A 19,642-nucleotide genomic window follows, 5' to 3' on the forward strand; every position below is an offset into this window, starting at 1 on the left:
TGCTATCTCTACCACCCAAAGGTGGTGGTCCCCTTTGAGAGGGTTCTTTGCTTCTTCCCCTGCCTGTCTCAGGATGAGGGGTCAACAGTCTCTTTAGGCATAAAGGCCATCAACAGGCCCAAATCCTCACCGTGGACTTAGAAGGGGGGAGGATCGGTCCCCTGGACACAGGAATTCCATTTCTGGGATTTCTCTTATGGCAAAATAACCAGAGATACGTATATCAGAAGTATGTACAAGATGTTCATCTCATCATTCTTTTTTTTTTTTAAATAAAATTTATTTATTTATTTTTGGCTGCACTGGGTCTTCGTTGCTGCATGCGGGCTTTCTCTAGTTGCGGCAAGCGGGGGCCACCCCTCCATTGTGGTGTGCGGGCTTCTCATTGCGGTGGCTTCTCTTGTTGCAGAGCACAGGCTCTAGGTGTGCAGGCTTCAGTAGTTGTGGCACATGGGCTCAGTAGTTGTGGCTTGCAGGCTCTAGAGCGCAGGCTCAGTAGTTGTGGTGCATGGGCCTAGTTGCTCTGCGGCATGTGGGATCTTCCCGGACCAGGGCTCGAACCCATGTCCCCTGCATTGACAGGCGGATTCTTAACCACTACGCCACCAGGGAATCTCTCATCATTCTTTATAAGAGTGAAAAATTAGAAACAATTTAAATGTGGAATAATAAGCCATTGGCTAAGCAAATTACGGCAAATCCATGTAATGGAATATTATGCTGCCATTAAAAATGGTAATGACTGTAGAGAATGGACTTGAGGACACGGGGAGGGGGAAGGGTAAGCTGGGATGAAGTGAGAGAGTGGCATGGACTTATATATACTACCAAATGTAAAATAGATAGCAGCATAGCACAGGGAGATCAGCTCGGTGCTTGGTGACCACCTAGAGAGTTGGGATAGGGAGGATGTGAGGGAGATGCAAGAGGGAGGAGATATGGGGACATACGTATATGTATAGCTGATTCACTTTGTTATAAAGCAGAAACTAACACACCATTGTAGAGCAATTATACTCCAATAAGTATGTTTTAAAAAAATGGTAATGACATAGAAGAATTTTAACTGAATGGGGAAATGCTTATGGTATATTACCAACAAAAATAGCTGGGTACAAAATAGTGCACATAGTGGGATACACATTTTAAAAATTAGTTATAGGGCCTCCCTGGTGGCGCAGTGGTTGAGAGTCTGCCTGCCGATGCAGGGGACACGGGTTTGTGCCCCAGTCTGGGAAGATCCCACATGCTGGGGAGCGGCTGGGCCCGTGAGCCATGGTCGCTGAGCCTGCGCTTCCGGAGCCTGTGCTCCGCAACGGGAGAGGCCACAACAGTGAGAGGCCCGCGTACCGCAAAAAAAAAAAAAAAAAAAAAAAAAAAATTAGTTTTATACTAATGCAATGTGATATTCTGGATTGGATCTTGGGACAGAAAAGGGACATAAGTGGAAAAACTGGTGGAATCCGAATAAAATCTGCAGTTTAGTGAATGGTACTCCACCAGTATTAATTCTCAGTTTCGATTATTGTACTATGATGTTAACATCAGGGAAAACTTGTTGAAGGGTATATGGGAACTCTATTGTCTTTGCAACTTTTCTGTAAATCTAAAATTATTACAAACTAAAGAGTTTTAAAATTAGGTGTATATCTATAGAAAAGAAATGATTTAAAAAAGACACATAACCAAAAGCTGAATACTGGTTTTCAATGAACAGAACGGATGATTTTGAGGGGAGGAGGCACTAGGGAAATTTTTCTGTATCTCCAAATCTATGTGGATCATAAATTGCTTTCGTAAACAGAAAAAAAAGAATCAATAAATATTAGTTTTTAAAGGAAAAAATAAAACGAAGGAGGAAGAAAGAGGAATGAGAAATCACCCCTGGGCTGCTCCCCAGTGTGGACTCTTGCACCTCATTTCTGTTCAGAGGGTTAGGGGTTGGGGAGATCAGGGACCAGAGGAGGAAAACCACCCCCAGGGCCTCCTTAACTGAGACGTTTAGAACGGATTGGGTGAAGAAATAAGATGAAGCAGCTTGAGAAGGGTGGAGGGGGTCTACCCTCGTACTTGGACGGTATTTCCACCATCACCAGCACTCCGTGGGCACAGTGAGGAGGATATTGAAACCACTGAAAGAACTGGACAGCTGCATCTTCCCTCTCAAACCTCAAGCTTGGGAATGACCATGGCCTCTAGGTCCTGAGGTCCTCCGTACTCCCCCCTGACTATCACTGCTACAAGGCAGAGCCTTAAAATTGCTGGCGAATGAGGTCCCCCACCTCGCAGCTGGGGACAGTCCAATATGAGTGGTACCCCACGCAGGGAAGTTTTTAAAACAACAACAAACACCTTCAAGGGTACTTTCTTCAGGAAACTTCCCTCTGACCGTGAAAAAACAGAAATTCTTTTACGAAGATAACTTTCCTCTGGATTTAAACCTCCTTCTGAGTCCTCCCCGTGCCCCACCCAGGTCCATGGGGAACTGGGGGAGAGACCAAAATTACCTCCAAAGCAGAGAAATCCAGCTGAGTGGGGAGCAGAGGGAGGGAAATGCTGAGCCTGTTCTTCCATGGAAAGGTGTTGGCTTTTCCAGGCAACAGCAAAGTCACTGTCAAAAGGGAACGGCTTCAGGGCTTCCCTGGTGGCGCAGTGGTTGAGAGTCTGCCTGCCGATGCAGGGGACACGGGTTCGTGACCCGATCCGGGAAGATCCCACATGCCGCGGAGCGGCTGGGCCCATGAGCCACGGCCGCTGAGCCTGCCCGTCAACGCGAGAGAGACCCGCGTACTGCAAAAAAAAAAAAAAAAAAGGGAATGGCTTCAGAGGGCCAGCCAGCCTAGACCAGCGGAGAGAATCACGGGGAGTCAGATCATAGGTGAGTTCACAAAGGGGCAGGACCCAAGCCGCTTTCAACAGATTAAGCGTGGCGGGGACATTTGCAGGGCTCTCAGGCACCAGGTAAGGCGTGAGCCTGGATGAACACAATAGCCCTTTCCAGCTCTAAGAACCAATGAAACCCGTCCCACTTTCCTCTCAACTGAGTCCTTTAGCCTCTTAGATTTTCCTGGGGCATCAGCAGAAAGCTCCCAGTCAAGGAGCATAGAACTGGAGCCGCGATGGCTTAGTTTTAGAAACCTAAGTAACAGGAAGGATTGGAACTGGGGGTGGAACGCTTCACGGGACTTGCTCAGGGCAGTGAGGCAGAGGCAAAAAGGTGATGCTGTCTCCTTCCCCTTAAGGGTTCAGGAGTGACGCAGACGACTCCCCTATAAGTCTTTAGCGGGAGAGACAATTAGTTAACTGGGCTGTGTTCTAAAATGCCTGGAGCAAGGAGGTGATTATGTCACTGTGAATACCCAGGATTCTACTCTGGAGCTCAGACTGCCTGAGGGGCTACTGGGCTGGGTTTGGTTGGAGAATGGGGAGGGACAGCCAGATGTGACAGAGCTCTGCCAGCTCCACGCCCCCACGGAGATCTTGCACCAGCTAGCCCCTGAGAAGCTCTACGCTCCAGTGGAAAAAATGTGGGCTCTGGAATCAGACAGATCCAGTGCTATTTACTACGCATCCAGGCATTCATTTCTCATTCAACAAACATTTGTTAAATAACAATTACGAATCAGGCTCAGTGCTAAGGTATAGTAACTTTATGCCTGTGAGCAAGTCATTTAATCTCAGAGTCTTAATTCTTATGCAGGAAGCTTGTTGGGAAGAAGGCAAGGCTACTGCATAAATAATGTATTTAGAGGAGAATCTCAACCCATGTTTGTACATGCTGTCTTTTATTTTTCTTTTTAAATTATTTTATTTATTTATTTATTTGGTTGCACAGGGTCTTTGTTGAGGTAGTCAGGCTCCTTAGTTGCAACATGCGAACTCTTAGTTGTGGCATGCGAACTCTTAGTTGTGGCAGGCATGTGGGATCTAGTTCCCTGACCAGGGATTGAACCCAGGCCCCTGGCATTGGGAGCACGAAATCTTATCCATTGTGCCACCAGGGAAGTCCCGTACATGCTGTCTTATGTACAGAATCCTAAATGCGATTTAGGAGATGGGAAGGACATATGAGGTACCTCATGGAGGTTAGTCTTCTCTGGGAACTAGAAAGTGGTGGGACACATCAGCAAGTGCAAAAATGTCAAGGCCATAAACGAGTTCCAGAGGTCAAACATGATCGGAGTTCATTTATCCCATGTATCCCTGGGATAAATCCAGGGAAGCAGGGAAGTTCCAAGCTGGGCTTTTAAGGCCAGCAGGCTGGTGAAGGTGAGGGATAATTACTTGCTTCTGTGCTACACTTAAGGATTTACAAACACTTTCACTGACATCAGTAGGTTTGATTCTTACAAGTACCTCTAAGGTAGGCAGGTGCCACCTCCTTTTATGGATGGGGAAACTGAGGTCAAGTCACTTGCCCAAGGTGGCAGAGCTGAAGCAAGGGAGGGCCCGAGGCCCCTCATCTGGGTGAATCCAAGTCCTGGTTGCCTGCCCAGCAGCAGAGGGCAGAGCTCAGCGCTTACTCACTCAGCTGTGTTCCAGCAGCAGCAGGTGGACAAAGTCCAGATCAGGAGGCCGAGGAGCTCAAAGGGGATTTAGTTGCCAGCTGTGACTCCACAGTCTCCAGAGTGGGGAAGATAGAGGGGTCATGTGAGGGGCAGGAGGGCACAAGGGAAAAGGCCTCAAGGTCTTGTTCCCATTCTCCCTGTAGGGCTGACTTTTCCACTGCAAGGCAGGAATAAAAGGAGGAGACTGCTATCCCCACTGGTAGGTGCTCTCACAGTCTTTACTCAACCAGAGACAAGGAGGGCCAAACAAGAGGGAAAAACACTAGAACTGCAGCAAGAGGGATGGGAGTCAGACTGGAGGAGGGACTTCCCCGGGCATCTGAGGTAAGGTGTGAAATCTCTAACCTCCTTTCCTTAAGTGACCCCCCGCCAAGCTCTCCAAGTCCAGTGCAGTGCACAGCCCACGCATCAGGGTGAGGTGACCTGCAGCTGGCCCCATCTCCGGGGGCTGCTCTTGGGGATCCTGCTGGCTAGGCAGCGTTTCCCATTCTGGCAGGGATGGCCTGAATGTGCCAGGAGCTGTGGGCAATAGGCTGAGGCTGGAGTGACTTTTGGCAGGATTTACTGCTGTACCCGGACCTGTGTGTGTGTCTGGGGGGATAGGGAAGCTGATACTAATGTAAGTGTCTATAAAGCCATTCTCACGGTCCTGATGCAATGCTCAAGATACTAAGCCAGTGCGTAATTAATAACTAGATTGTGAACTAACCTCTTGCCTTAGGTTATGGTGCCAGTTTTGCACAATCTATCCCCAGGCCTGTGGGGAAGAGAGGCACAGGCCTGGTTCAGGTGTCTGGGCAGGGCTACCAGCCCCCAGACTCTGGAGCTCCAGAGGAAAGAAGGAATTGGTGGGAGGGGCCCATCTGCTGGGCTCCCAGGCCAGGAAATGGAGGGGTAACAAGCCACAAAATCTATATCCTGGATTTTGTTTGGTTTTTCTTTTCTTTAATTAATTTCAAAGTCCCTCCCAGGGCTACAAGGTGCAGTTGTATAGATACACGCTATTCACTTCACAAGCACAGCTAGCCAAGGCTCATGGCTGCATCTACCTTTCCCTAATTTGCATGAAAGCACTTTAGGGGCTGGCAGTAGCCCTGGCACCTATGATGGACCAGGACCAGGTACTTGGTGGGGTACACAGATCATGGACTCTGGAGTTAGGCTTGGGCTTGCTGGCCTCACTAGGGGTAAACTTGGGGCAAATGACTTTGCTGAGCCTAGGTCGCCCCCTGTAAATGGGGATGTTGGTACCCATCCCACAGAGTTGTGTGAGAATCAGAGTGCTGAGTTTCATGCTTGTCACAGAGCAGTAAATAATCACTACCCTGGTCCATCCTCCCACCAGTGTCCCTTGCCTCCAACCCCAGGCTCAGGGCCATGGCCTGTCCCCAACGCCCTGCCAGTCTTCCCTATCTTCCCCATCCCTCATTCCATGACAATAGGAGTCCTGTTTTCAAAGCACCTGCACAGACACCTTCCATGTGCTCCTCACCACTCTGAGCAGCAGACAGGAAGGCGTCAATTCTGCACTTTATAGGACGAGGACACAGCCCTGGAGAGGGTGTGTCCTTACCAAGGGTGATGTGGCTACAGGGTGGCAGAACCAGACTAGAACCCAAGGCCCACACCCTTGGTGCTGAGCTCCCCAGTGGTCACACAGGGTAGCGGGTGAGGGCTCTAGAATTTTACCAACACCTTCCCAGAATAAAGGAGGGGAAGGCGGGTGTCTCATGAAATCCACACACCAACAACCTGTTCTCCACCCTCCCAGCCCTGAGCAGATGAGCAGCAGAGAGCGAAGGACCGGGAGAAGCCATTGCACCAGCCTTGGCAGGAAGCAGACCGCCATCTCTGCCTAACTGCTGCGGCTGCCCCAGGAAGGCTGGGCCCAACCAGAGAGATACTGAGATCAGACCACGGGCAGGGGCCTGACTGTCATGTGAGGCTGTGATAGCATCTTCAGGGCCTCCCAGCTCTGGGACAGGCCCTCCTCCCTCACTAATCAAGGCCTCCAGCCCCCCTAACTCTGCTCAGGGCATGTTATGTTTAGGTTATTTCCAAGTCACTCAGCCACTTGGGCCCTGTCTCACTGTTAGTGTAACGGTAGGATCGCCCTATCTGTTGGGTGGTGTGGGCACAAAGACCACAGCTTGTTCCCCTGAACATTCCTTCCTGGACTTCATGGTTTTCAAAGTGGTTTCATGTGCAGCGTGTCATTTGGTTCTCACGATGACCTTGGGAGACAGGTAAAGGACTGAAACGTAAACTTGGAGAAATAGAAAGTGACTTGCTAGGGCCACACAGCCATATGAGCTGGAGCCTGGCCTGACCCCTGGCCCTCTGGCCATGACTGCTTCTAAGGAAGGTGAGTCACAGGCGCACAGGCTGCTGGGTGCTGGGACCGGAGCGCAGGGAGACAGACACGCTCTGTCTCTGCTCCCCGAGAAGTCTTTGGTAAAATGGACCTTTTCTTCCTTGGAAGGAGCAGAGCAGTGGTGGGTCTGGCCCCGCCCTCCCGACCCCCCAGAGATGGTGGAGGAAGGACCAGGAGAGAGACGGGGTGTCACCCTCTGCACGGAGCCCCCGCCTTGACCTTAGGACGGCGGCCCGACCCCTCCTGCTCTTGGCTTCCTGTTCACCACAGCACCCCAGCTTTTTCGAGGCCTGAGCCTTTGCATTTGCATTTTGACTCGTCACTTCCCTCCACAGCCCGCCCCCAAGGCCACACAGCAGCCTCCTTGATCTTGAGGCCCCATCAACCCTGAGTCTCTGCCAGGAAGGGGGAGCCTCCCAAGGTGATTATAAGCTCCCTGGAGAGAGAGGCCTGTCATTAAGAGCAGACTTTCCACATCCTCGAAGCAGCTAGCTCTCCTGTTTTTTTCTAAGAAGAATCTATCAGAGCTCTTGCAGGCTGCTCTACGGGGACCGGCAGTGCGGACGTGGAACAGCTTCTGGGAGGAAAGAGGGTGCCTAGGGGTCCTCCCTTGGGTAGGTTACCTTTGTCTTTGAGAGCTGATGTCCCAGAAGTTAAGCCACTTAACCTCCACCCCGCCAGATTCTAGAAGTAAAGCAAAGGGAGGTCCGAGGAGCTGCAGCCGGGCAAGGGGCTCCGTGGGGCACCCCCGTGGGGGGCCTTCTTCAGAGGCTTGCAGATGCACGGCTGCCCCCAGTGCCTCTCTGGACTCGGGGAAGTTGGTGCTGCCTCCATGACCAGGGCTGAGACAGGGCTTTCCACAGCGAGCAACAGAGAGCCCTGAAAGAGGAGCGGTCCCCAGGGGCCATGCTGTCCCTCTCCTTGTCTCCAGGCAGCCTCTCAGACCTGCCCTTTCACTTTTTAAAATCAGCTAGGGGTCCTCATACATTTTCTTTAAAGGGTCAAATAGTAAATATTTTAGGGACCATCAGGTGGCCTCTGTCACAGCTCCACTCCGCCCTCGTAGCACAAAAACAACCACAGACAACACATAAACGAGTGGGCATGGCTGTGTTCTGATAAGCTTTATTTATGGACCCTGAAATTTGAATCTTTCATACAATTTTCATGTGTCAGGAAATAGTCTTCTTTTGATTTTTTTTTAACCACTTAAGAATGCAAAAACCGTTCATCATTCATGGGCCGTACAAAAACTGGCAGTGCCCTGGACTCGGCCTGCGGGTGGTAGTTTTCTGTTTAGCCTCCCATTAGAGTTGTCCTGTGTGCCAGCCTCCTTGAATAAAAATGATCAAGCTGATTAAAGAAGTGAAGAGGTTCGTGTGAAAGAGTACCTAGGCTCTATTCTACTCTCTTTGGATAACCATGTAGATTTATTTTTATTTTTTTAGATTTATTTTTAAACCAGGACTTATTCCATATCTATTTTGTGCTTTCACATAATTCTCTCATCCTCACCACAATCTCATGAAGCCAAGTGGTAGCATTTCTATTTTACAGATGAGGAAAATTAAATGCAAAGAGGTAAAGCAACGTGTCTGGGGCCGCACAGGTAATACATGGCAAAGCTGAGCTGCAAACTTATACTTGGTTTTCTAGTCTCTGCAGCCAGCATTCTGCCCACACTATGGGCCTCTCTCAGCCCAGCTACAACCTCAGAGGATCCATCTGTCATCCAACAAAATATTGGCTAAGCCCCTTCTAGATGCTGGGGACACACTATAGGTCCTTACATCGTGCAGTATACATTCCAGAGGGAAACCACACAGACTCGTAGCTAAATAACTTCAGATGGCTATGAAGGAAGTAAAACAAGATGATGAGTTAGAGGGCCTGTGGGGAGGAGATGGGGAGGGAGGTCAAGGAAGAGAGGACCCTCTGAGGAGGTGACATATGAGCTAGATCTGGAAAATTAAGGTGGAGCCCACCCCAGGAAGATCTGAGAGGAAAGGACTAGGAAAATGGAAGAGCAAATGCAAAGGCCCTGAGGCAGGACCAGCCTATGAGGCAGATGAGTGCAGGAATGGAGAGAGAGCCAGGGGAAGAGGAGGAGGCAGAGATGGGGTTGGGTAAGTGAGCAGAAACCAGACTGTGTGGATTTCATTCTTGGGCAACAGGAGGACTCTAGAAGGAGCCAGGCAGAGGAGTGAGGTGATCTCATTTATGTTTTTAAAGGACACTTTGGGAGGTCTGAGTTTGGCAGGGAGAAGTATCAATAACTCCAGCGAAAACAGTAATGATGGTGCGAAGACGTTTGGAACAGGACCGGACTTTTGCTGTGACCACGGGAGTGGCCTGGAGGGCCCTGAACGGGGTGGGAAGGGCTCCTTGGGACCAGCTACACCCAAGGGGAGCTCTGCCTCCATCTCCCCTCTCCTGTCTCCGCCACCACCCCCACATTTGAGGAGACCCAAAGGGTCAGGGGAGAGAGAAGTGGCAGAGTGAGAAGACCAAGGCAATTGGAAGGGCCGTGGTCTGTTACCCCCTGCCCCCCAACTACCGGTTTCAAAGGCCGGGGGCTCTTCCCGGCACACCTCTGGACCCAGCCTGGTCCTGGGCGGCGCCAGAGGCAGGATGGGAACAGGGAACGGGGTGTCAAGAGCCTGTAATCTCCTTCTCTTCCTTGTTCAAAAGAAACAAGAGTAGGAACAAGGAAAGGACGGTTCTCTTTCTCCCTTTCTGGTGGCCTAGGCCTGGGGAAAGTCCCATGATGGGATCAAAAGGTTAAGCATCTTTGTCAGATCAAAGGCCGGACTGGGAGGAGGGCTGTGCAGGGGCCAGGCAGTTTCTGGAAGGCGTTGGAGGCACCAAGGACTTTGGCTGCTTGGGGTTTGGAATTTGAAGGGAGGGGTAAGTTAGTGGACAGTTTGCAAGGGTTTGGCGGGGAAGTCATTCTATCCAGTAGCCATTCCAAAGAGGGATGCCCACTGTTCATCTCAGGCCTTTAATAAAGCAAGGATAAGCTCACCTTGAAAGTGGAAACAACCAGCATGCTGTATCCAGCCAAGTGGTAGTGAAACCGGCGATCCCTTGGGCCAAGTACCATTTGCCGGGTCCTGTTCTACTTGGAGTCAACGCTGATGCTGAAGAGAGGTGCCTCATCTAACCCAGTCCACTGCTGGGTCCAACGTCCCTACCTTTGCTCAGATCCTCCCTGTTACTCTTATGCCACCCAACAGGCTTCCCTTAAGCCAGACTCCTGAGGTCTCTCCGATTAACCCCGCTCCAATATCTATTTCCCCTTACCTCTCTTTAGGGAGTGGAGGGAGGAAGGAAATGAACATTTATTCAGGGGCTGCTGTGAGTCAAGAACTTTATATACCCTGTTTTTCTTTACTCCTATTACTCTTTTTTTTTTTTTTTTTTTTTTTGGCGGTACGCGGGCCTCTCACTGTGGTGGCCTCTCCGGTTGTGGAGCACAGGCTCCGGACGCGCAGGCTCAGTGGCCATGGCTCACGGGCCCAGCTGCTCCGCGGCATGTGGGATCTTCCCGGACCGGGGCACGAACCCGCGTCCCCTGCATTGGCAGGAGGGCTCTCAACCACTGCGCCACCAGGAAAGCCCTACTCCTATGACTCTTATGAGAAGGATATTTATCTTCATTTTACTGATTGGGAAGTGGAGTCTCAGAGACATTTAAGTACCTTGCCCAGAACACCACAGCTAAAAAATGGTGATGGCAGGATATGAATCAGGTCTGCTTCCCAAGCCCCTCTTCTCTTCACTCTTAGAGCTGCCTCAGCATCCCCATGACTTCCTTGTGTATCGTTTCACACTGTCATAGGCTGCTTGTCAATTGTTCTCATCCTCACCACAGTCTTATGAAGCCTTTTGTTTCTATATAGAATCTTGCCCTCCTTGTCCCAACTGCTTAATGCCAATGATGACCATGTGTCTTTTGGTCAATTCTTTCTTCAAAGGGTGCCTTGATTTTTGGTTCGTTGTTGAAGGTAACTCCTCGCATGCACCATAATCCTCTCGTCCTCCCTCACTCTCTCCTGGACGAAGTGCTATCGCAGAATGTCCTCAGTCTCCAAGGAGCATCGACTGAGGATCCACTGTGTGCCCACTCGATGCTGTCACTGGATAGAAAAACCACGTGATGTTCACATAAAACCTGGTCACAAAAGTCCATAGCAGCCTCATTTGTAATAGCCCCAAACTGGAAACAACCCAAGTGTCCTTCCAGAGGTGAATGGTTAAATAAACTCTAGTAACAACATACCATGGATTACTACTCACCAATAAAAAGGATAAAAAGGGATGAATTATTGATGCACACGACAACTTGGATGGATCTTCAGGGAATTATGCTGAGAGAAAAGCAAATACCAAAAAGACACATGCTATGTGATTCCTTTTATATAACATTTTTTGAAATAAAACTTTAGAAATGGAGCACAGAATAGTGGCTGCCAGGAATGGGGGGGAAGGAGGGTTATAAAAGGGGGACACAAAGGATCCTTGTTCCCTGTCATGTTGTCACTTCAGAATCTGGATTGTGACTCAACATACACAGGCGATAAGATTGTATAAAACTAAACACACACACACACATGCAAGCACAGGCACAAGTAACATGGAAAATCTAGATAAGTTTGGTGGATTGTATCAGGGTCAATATCCTGGTTGTGATATTACACTATAGGTTTGCAAAATGTTACCTTTGGGGAAAACTGGGCAAAGTATACAAGGAATCTTATTGTTGTAACTGCATGTGAATTTGCAATGATCTCAATAAAAATTTCAAATATGGGAGAGAGAGAGAGATCTCCTGCCTTCAAGGGGCTTACAGTCTCTACCGTGTCCTCTGTGTCTTTTCTCTGCCTCTTTATCGCACTCTGCGTTGAATGTAGTTGAGGCATAATAAATGAGTGGGCTGATCTTCTTCACGGAGGAGACTGCTGAATGGTCTTTGAAAGGCCACAAATTCAGGTTAACCTTCACTCCTCTTCCTGATTTCCCCATTCCCGATTTCCTCACACAACATCACCGACCAGGAATCGAACCCGTGGCCCCTGCAATGGAAGTGTGGAGTCTTAACCACTGGACCACCAGGGAACTCCAACTTTGACATTTTTTAAAAGGAGAATTGGGACTTCCCTGGTGGCGCAGTGGTTAAGAATCTGCCTGCCAAGGCAGGGGACACGGGTTCGAGCCCTGGTCCGGGAAGATCCTGCAGAGCAACTAAGCTCTTGCTACTGAGCCTGTGCTCTAGAGCCCGTGAGCCACAACTACTGAGCCCGTGGCCACAACTACTGAGCCCGTGACCACAACTACTGAAGCCCACGTGCCTAGAGCCCGTGCTCTGCAACAAGAGAAGCCACCGCAATGAGAAGCCCGTGTACCACAATGAAGACCCAATGCAGCCAAAAATAAATAAATGAAACAATAAAATAATAAAAATAAAAGGAGAATTGGAGGGAGAGGCTCTTGGAACCTTGGGGGTAGCCCTGAGATTAAACGGTCAGAGAAAGGCGACAGAGAAGAGGTGGAGAGATGGTCTCTCCTGAGGCTCGGTACGGCCCGGCTCTCTCCCAGCTGAGCAGCTTCCTCCATCTCACTGCAGGTCTTGCAGAGACTGTGGCTCTCGGGATCTTTCCTCTCTGTGTCTCTCTGCGCCCATCCGTCTGTCTTTCTGTCTCTTCAGTGGTGGAAAGAGGAAAGGTGCCCGTAACCCTCACATCCTGGAATCTGCCTCATGAGTAACCTTTGCAGGGAAGCAGCAGCCCAGCTGTTTCCTGCTCCCATAACTGCGCCTCTGCATCCCTCTCACAGAGAGTCCCACCAGGGGCTATTTTCTAAAACCACCTCCCAGGGACTGTGCTGACAGGAGGGCCTGGGGGAGAGGAAGATCTTGCAGCCCTGTCCTGGGACCTCAGCCAACCTCCCCCGCCCCCACACTGGGTTGTCCTCCCTCCCCACCCTCCCCCGCACCCCCTCCCCCAGCCAAGCTTGAAGCAGCCTCCCCAGCAGCTGTACACAGCCGGGGTGGGGACAGCCACACTCCCTCTCACTCCCAGGCAGCAGCTGAGGGGCTGTGAATAAACAACTCAACTTCCTTAGGGTCCTTTCTACATACAGCCTGTATCCACCACCTAATCACATCCTTTGCTTGGGTTTCCTCAAAGCATCCATGTCACATCACAGCCAGGCCCAGTGGCAGTTGCAGGAGCTTCTGCGGGGAGGAGATAGTCCGTGTCTCTGGGCTGGGCTGGGCGCTCCTGGAGAGGCCAGGGAAGGCAGGGAAGACTGCAAGCAGCTGCTTCCTTTCTTGTCCTTCCCATGATACCCATGAAGAGGGGGCACCAGAGACCTGGGTTTCCCAGCTCAGTGGAGAAACTATTTCCTTTCATAAAGAGGCATGTAATTAGCCCGGGGAAATGGGAGGACCCCGCAGTCAACGGGTCCTTTGGCTACATTGACAAGAGAGGAGGGGCTCCAGAGGGATGAGAAGCCCCCGCCTTCCAGCCTTCCAGCCTCCAGAACACACAAACACTTGAGGCTCTGCCTGTTTCTCTCTTATACATACACACACTCAGAAAAAGAAATACTAGGTGTCCTAGAATATATGGAATACCTTTGAAATCTAGTTGAATTAGGAGCACGCCATGATGGATTCAGGAGGCAGGCAGACGCAGGGCCTGCCAGCCATAAACAACTTCCTAGAGGATGCTGCTACCTTGGGGTCTTTACCTCCCCACTTCCTGTTTCGTGTCGCTTTCCACTCACCACCAGCGCTTCCCAAGACTGAGACCCCACAGGCCTGCGCTAGGCTGGCAGTTGTAGCCTGTCCACCGAGGTATGGCTGAAACTCCAGGCCTCCCCACCCCAGCCCTCCTCCTCTATAGGAGCTGCAGCATCGGAGGGGGAGGGCTGAGTGGGAACTCACACCCCTCCCAACCATCCCCCCTCCTCTCCAGCCCACACTGTTATTGTCCTCTTTCCTAGTCAGAGCACGGATATTAGATGTTCCTCTATGTTTCCACCATGCACCACCCCCACTGCCTAACCAAGGAGATCTGACCAGCCGAGAGAATGTTGTTCTGAGGCAGGCCTGGCCTGTGTCCTTCCTGGATGTTAGGGCATTTCCAGCAGAGACCCCTGTCTGGCTCCATCCACAAGTACCAAAATGTACATAAGAAGCCTGTTGTTTGCCAGCTATCTCACAAGACGAGTATAAATAAACAGACAGTGCCTGAAGCAAGGCACTTGGGAGGCACAGAGGACAGGCAGCCAGGAGCCTTGAGACCAGCTGGCTGGGTGGTTCCCAGCCCTTCCTCCCATCCCCTCATTCACCTGGACTGCACCATCATCCCACCTGCAAGAGAAAACACAGAGAAATGTAGCGCCCCTCTGCAGCACGCATGAAGGGCTCTCCCGTTCTCAGCAGCTGAGGCTGCTTCTTGTTCGTGCCAGTGAAGCATTACTGGCTTCTCATCCCACACCCCTCCACAGCCCTGCCCCCCTGGGGGGAAACACCACCATGAGGCCTCTTGCTGGGCAGTTTCACTTATGGTCCCCATAACAACCCTGAGAAGTAGATGTTACTGACATAGTTAACAGTCTGAGAAAACTGGGACTCTGGGAAAGTAAGTGTCTGGTTGGTGGAGAACGAGAACTCAAACCCGGATCCCTGACTTTCTGTCTAAAGTTGTTATTTTTCTTCATGATATCACTCTTGTTCATCTATTTTTGGTCATTTCACTGCTCCCTGATATTTGGGCTACAGGCTGGGTATTCTGGGGAATAGCCTAATGCAATTGATCAACGTTGGCCTTAGTCAATAAAAAAGTAGCAGAAAAATAAAAGTAGCAGAATGTTGTGTTTGTCAGGAGATGTGATCTGGAGCACATTGTTTAACCATCTCTAGACCTCAGTTTCTTCCTCTGTAAATTGGGGATAGTGATACTACCTGGACCTCATGGGACTGTTGTGAGGATTCAATGATAGAAGGGATGATAAACACTCAAGAGGATTCTTTACACATAAACACTTAAAAACAAGAGGGGTCACTCTTCGTGGCAATGCGCGGCCTTCTCATTGCGGTGGCTTCTCTTGTTGCAGAGCACAAGCTCTAAGCGCGCGGGCTTCAGTAGTGGAACGTGGGCTCAGTAGTTGTGGCTTGTGGGCTCTAGAGCTCAGGCTCAAACGCGGCACGTGGGATCTTCCCGGACCAGGGCTCGAACCCGTGTCCCCTGCATTGGCAGGCAGATTCTTAACCGCTGCACCACCAGGGAAGTCCTAGTTACTAGTCATTTAACTCTATTACACTGATAAGAAAATGAATATGTGTATTCTCAATTAAGAATTTCATATGGAAAACAGGAAAAGAAACAAACATCCCATAACAAATAATCTCTTTTGAAAGTCTGATTGACACACGCAAGAACTGACTTGGTCTGTCAAGTGATTAGAGAAATGGGGCTCAAGAAAGCGGGCTCCTTATTCTTCATGCTGGCGCTTCACCACTGGATGCTTTCCTATTGAGAAACTGCCTTGTTTGTCTGTCTGCCTCCAGCCCTCATTCTGACTCTACAAGAATGTTGTGAAAGCTAAGCCTGGTGCATGTGTGTGTGTGTGTGTGTGTGTGTGTGTGTGTGAGAGAGAGAGAGAGAGAGAGGGAGAGAGAGAGAGAGCTATCCCAGTGTACAACTAAGTTTTCTTAATACCAAACTCTTAAGAGGGAACAAAATTCCAGTTCTCATGACCTTAAATGCTGACACTTATCCAAAACGCCTAATGAGGAGGAAGCATGTGTCATGCACATTAACAGAGCTCAGAGATGCTAACTGGGTTGAGAAAAGTGAAAATTTTACTAAAGCCCCGATAACCAGTTTTATCTCCTTAGGCAAGATAGCATGACAAGGGGGACTTTCAACTTCTGGGAGTTATCTTATCTACACAAGAAGCACAAATGGTGTTCTTAAAAATCTGATGGAAGAGAGTATTACAGGATAACAGGCTGCTGACCATAATTTCAGTATTTGTACAGTCCAACTGTTACTCAACTTATACAAATTGAACTTTTTAAAAAAGGTCTCTGGACTTCCCTGGTGGCGCAGTGGTTAAGAATCCCCCTGCCAATGCAGGAGACATGGGTTCGATCCCTGGTCCGGGAAGACCCACATGCCGCGGAGCAACTAAGCCCGTGCACCACAACTACTGAGCCTGCATTCTAGAGCCCTCGAGCCACAACTACTGAGCCCACATGCAACAACTATTGAAGTCCTCGCACCTAGAGCCCGCGCACTGCCACGAAGAGTAGCCCCTGGCTCACCTCAACTAGAGAAAGCCCACGCACAGCAACAAAGACCCAATGCAGCCAAATAAATAAATAAATACATTAAAACAAATAAAATATAAAAATAAAGGCCTCTTCCCTATCTGTTGAAATTGGGTCTTTTTCCCCCACAGACTGAAGAGAATTTGTGGGGGAAGAGGGAGGCATCCATCTTGCAGCCCATCCCTGGGGTTTGGTTGCAAGATGCTCTTCATCTGTAAAGATGAAACAGAAAAAGAAACAAACATCAGGGTCTCCTGATCCCGGCCCTCCACAGAAAGCGTCCTAGTGAGCCTCCAGGATCATGAGAACATCAGTTTTCCAGTGAAAACGAGTGTTCCCTCATTTGAAATGTATGTCCCATTACTAGGAATATAGTTTGTAACCACTGGGTGGAATTTTTTTTCCTATGAGAAGCTGAAGAAACACTTGAACGCCGATCAGTTCTGTGTACCTCCACTATTAAAAAACCCTTTCACTAGAGTAGGTGACTTGGGAATTACTGTCACTCTTCCTTCCCCTCTAAAGCCACCCTACATTATGGACTGGTTAAAGTTTACCCTTTTGCAAGAGTGTTCTCACTAATAAATAACTCATTTGTACTTCAAAGACAAAGCTAAAGGGATTTCAGTTCTGCAGGAATAAGGGTTTCACCGGCCCTGCACCTTGCCTAGAGGTACTTTGCTGCTTTTGAGGCCGGTTAGTCTACAAAGCCAGCAGCAACTTAGGTTCCAGGTGTTACGTGCACACAGCCTCATTCATGCTCACAGCGTCCCTTTGAAGAAGAGGAAAGTCAGTCTCTTATTATCCCCATTTTATAAAAAGGAGAAACAGGCATGGGGTGTGGAGAGATGGGGGGCTGGGTGGGTAAGTGACTAGCCCAAGATCACTCTCTAAACAGATCTGCTTCATCCACAACCAGCCACAAAGCTTCTCTTAAAGCAGGTCTCAAGATGAGGAAAGGCGATGGGGGGCTTCAGTAAAACAAACTCATGCTTTAGTAGGTGTTACGTGCTATTCTCAACTCTGCTGTTAACACCTGTTACACTTTTTTTTTTTTTTTTTTTTTGGCGGTACGCGGGCCTCTCACTGTCGTGGCCTCTCCTGTTGCGAAGCACAGGCTCCGGACGCGCAGTCTCAGCGGCCATGGCTCACGGGCCCAGCCTCTCCGCAGCATGTGGGATCTTCCCGGACCGGGGCACAGACCCGCGTCCCCTGCATCGTCAGACGGACTCTCAACCACTGCGCCACCAGGGAAGCCCTGTTACACTTTTTATACAGGTCACATGCATTTCCTGGAGTAATCCCATTTTAAATATTTCACGCTTTAGTTCCTTAAACTATAAAAATATCACAGAAATGCTAATACTCTGAGATCCAGACTGTATCTTAGACTTTTTTCCTAATGAGGAGTAGGACAAAACTCTCCATCATACCACAGGTCCCAATTCTGGGTTCGGAATATAGTCACCATAATTTTCATTATTGAAAATGGCTGGCTAATTCAGAGGTGAACTCTAGAAGCAACAGATGTAGTAGGAACTCCCTTTTCTACTGTCTGGCATTAGGAGTGTGTCCGCGCTCGGACTTGGATCTCCCAGAGCAGGGCATCTGCTTCTCAGCGACTGCTCAGTGCTGTTGACTTTGGAGTGAGTGGCCCGTGAGCCAAATATTAGGTCTTATTACTTCACTTGAGGGCATGAGAAGAGAATGAGGGAAAGCAAGATGAGGAAAGGAGTGACCTGCTTTGTGATAACCCAAGAGTGGCCCATTGTGCAAGGTCTAGGGCAGCAAGCACTCTCTTTGACTAGGCACCGTGTATATCCTGCATACCTGAGGTCACAGCAGCAGCGCCCTACAGTGGAGCTTTGGAGTCTAAGTTCTGCATTGGTCCAGGTTTAACAGGAAGTGCTATTTATCTTGTACTTGGGCCAACTGTGTGACTCTCTACAGGACAGCTGGTTCCCCAACCACTTCTAGGGCTATCTGGTTCATGTATAAACAATATATTTACCTCAGAAACACTAACGCCATAGTAACTGTTCATTCACAAAAATAAAAAAAAGGAAAAGAGAGATAGTGGTGTATTAGGTCAGAGGCAGGAGGAAAAGACCAAACAGGAGGAGCTTGGAGTTTGTAACTGAGATGTGGCATGCATTAGATATGAAGTTAGGTTACTGAAGCCCCAGATTATGTTCCAAGATCTAAACAGAATGTTAGCTGAGTCCTCTATGACTCCTAAAGACATTTAGTGTCTTTGAAAAGAGCTTTGCTATTTCATTCTTAACTACTTTAGATGTAAAACCATATTTTTTAAATGATCAGTACCTTATTCCATTAAGTCGTATTAGAGAACCAATTTATAGTCACAAAAGTGAGGACCCAGTGTATGTGACTGTCTCTATACACTTTTTGGGTAAAGACAACTGTTTTACGATTTACTTTTTATTAATTATATCACTATACACATTGAGTTCATTGATGAGAATCAATTTTTTTTTTTTTTGCTGTACGCGGGCCTCTCACTCTTGTGGCTTCGCCCGCTGCGGAGCACAGGCTCCGGACGCGCAGGCTCAGCGGCCATGGCTCACGGGCCCAGCCGCTCCGCGGCATGGCATGTGGGATCTTCCCGGACCGGGGCACGAACCCGCGCCCCCTGCCTCAGCAGGCGGACTCTCAACCACTGCGCCACCAGGGAAGCCCGAGAATCAATTTTTATCACATAACCAATCATCTAGAGTTACCAAATTGTTATTTCCCCCAAATTTTAGGCCATCCATCGTTTTTCTTGTTCCAGTGACTTTCTACCTCCTTCAGAGCCTTACCTAACTCATCCGCCCTAATCTCATGTAGTCAGGAGAGCCTTATGTATTCTTGTTCCTAGTCAAGGTGGAAAAAGTATCATCCATTAGACACATTACATTCCACATTGGCCAAGGAAGTGGTCTCACACGTTCTATTAAAAGGGTTTTTGTGTGTGTGTATGCCTATCTCTCTCTCTATATGTATTCAACTTAATAGCTAAAACATTACCAATAATAATAATATATATGTGATCTTCCTTGATCTACTACTTATTCCTTAAAGATAGATTTTAAATTTTATTTTTAAATTAATTAGCTTATTTATTTTTGGCTGTGTTGGGTCTTCATTGCTGCACGCGGGCTTTCTCTAGTTGAGGTGAGCGGGGGCTACTCTGTTGTAGTGCGCGGGCTTCTCACTGCGGTGGCTTCTCTTGCTGCGGAGCACGGGCTCTAGGCACGCAGGCTTCAGTAGTTGTGGCACGCAGGCTCAGTAGTTGTGTCTCGATGGCTCTCGAGCGCAGGCTCAGTAGTTGTTGCGCACGGGCTTAGTTGCTCC

Source organism: Stenella coeruleoalba, assembly GCF_951394435.1.
Source record: "Stenella coeruleoalba genome assembly, chromosome: 1".
Classification (NCBI taxonomy): Eukaryota; Metazoa; Chordata; class Mammalia; order Artiodactyla; family Delphinidae; genus Stenella; species Stenella coeruleoalba.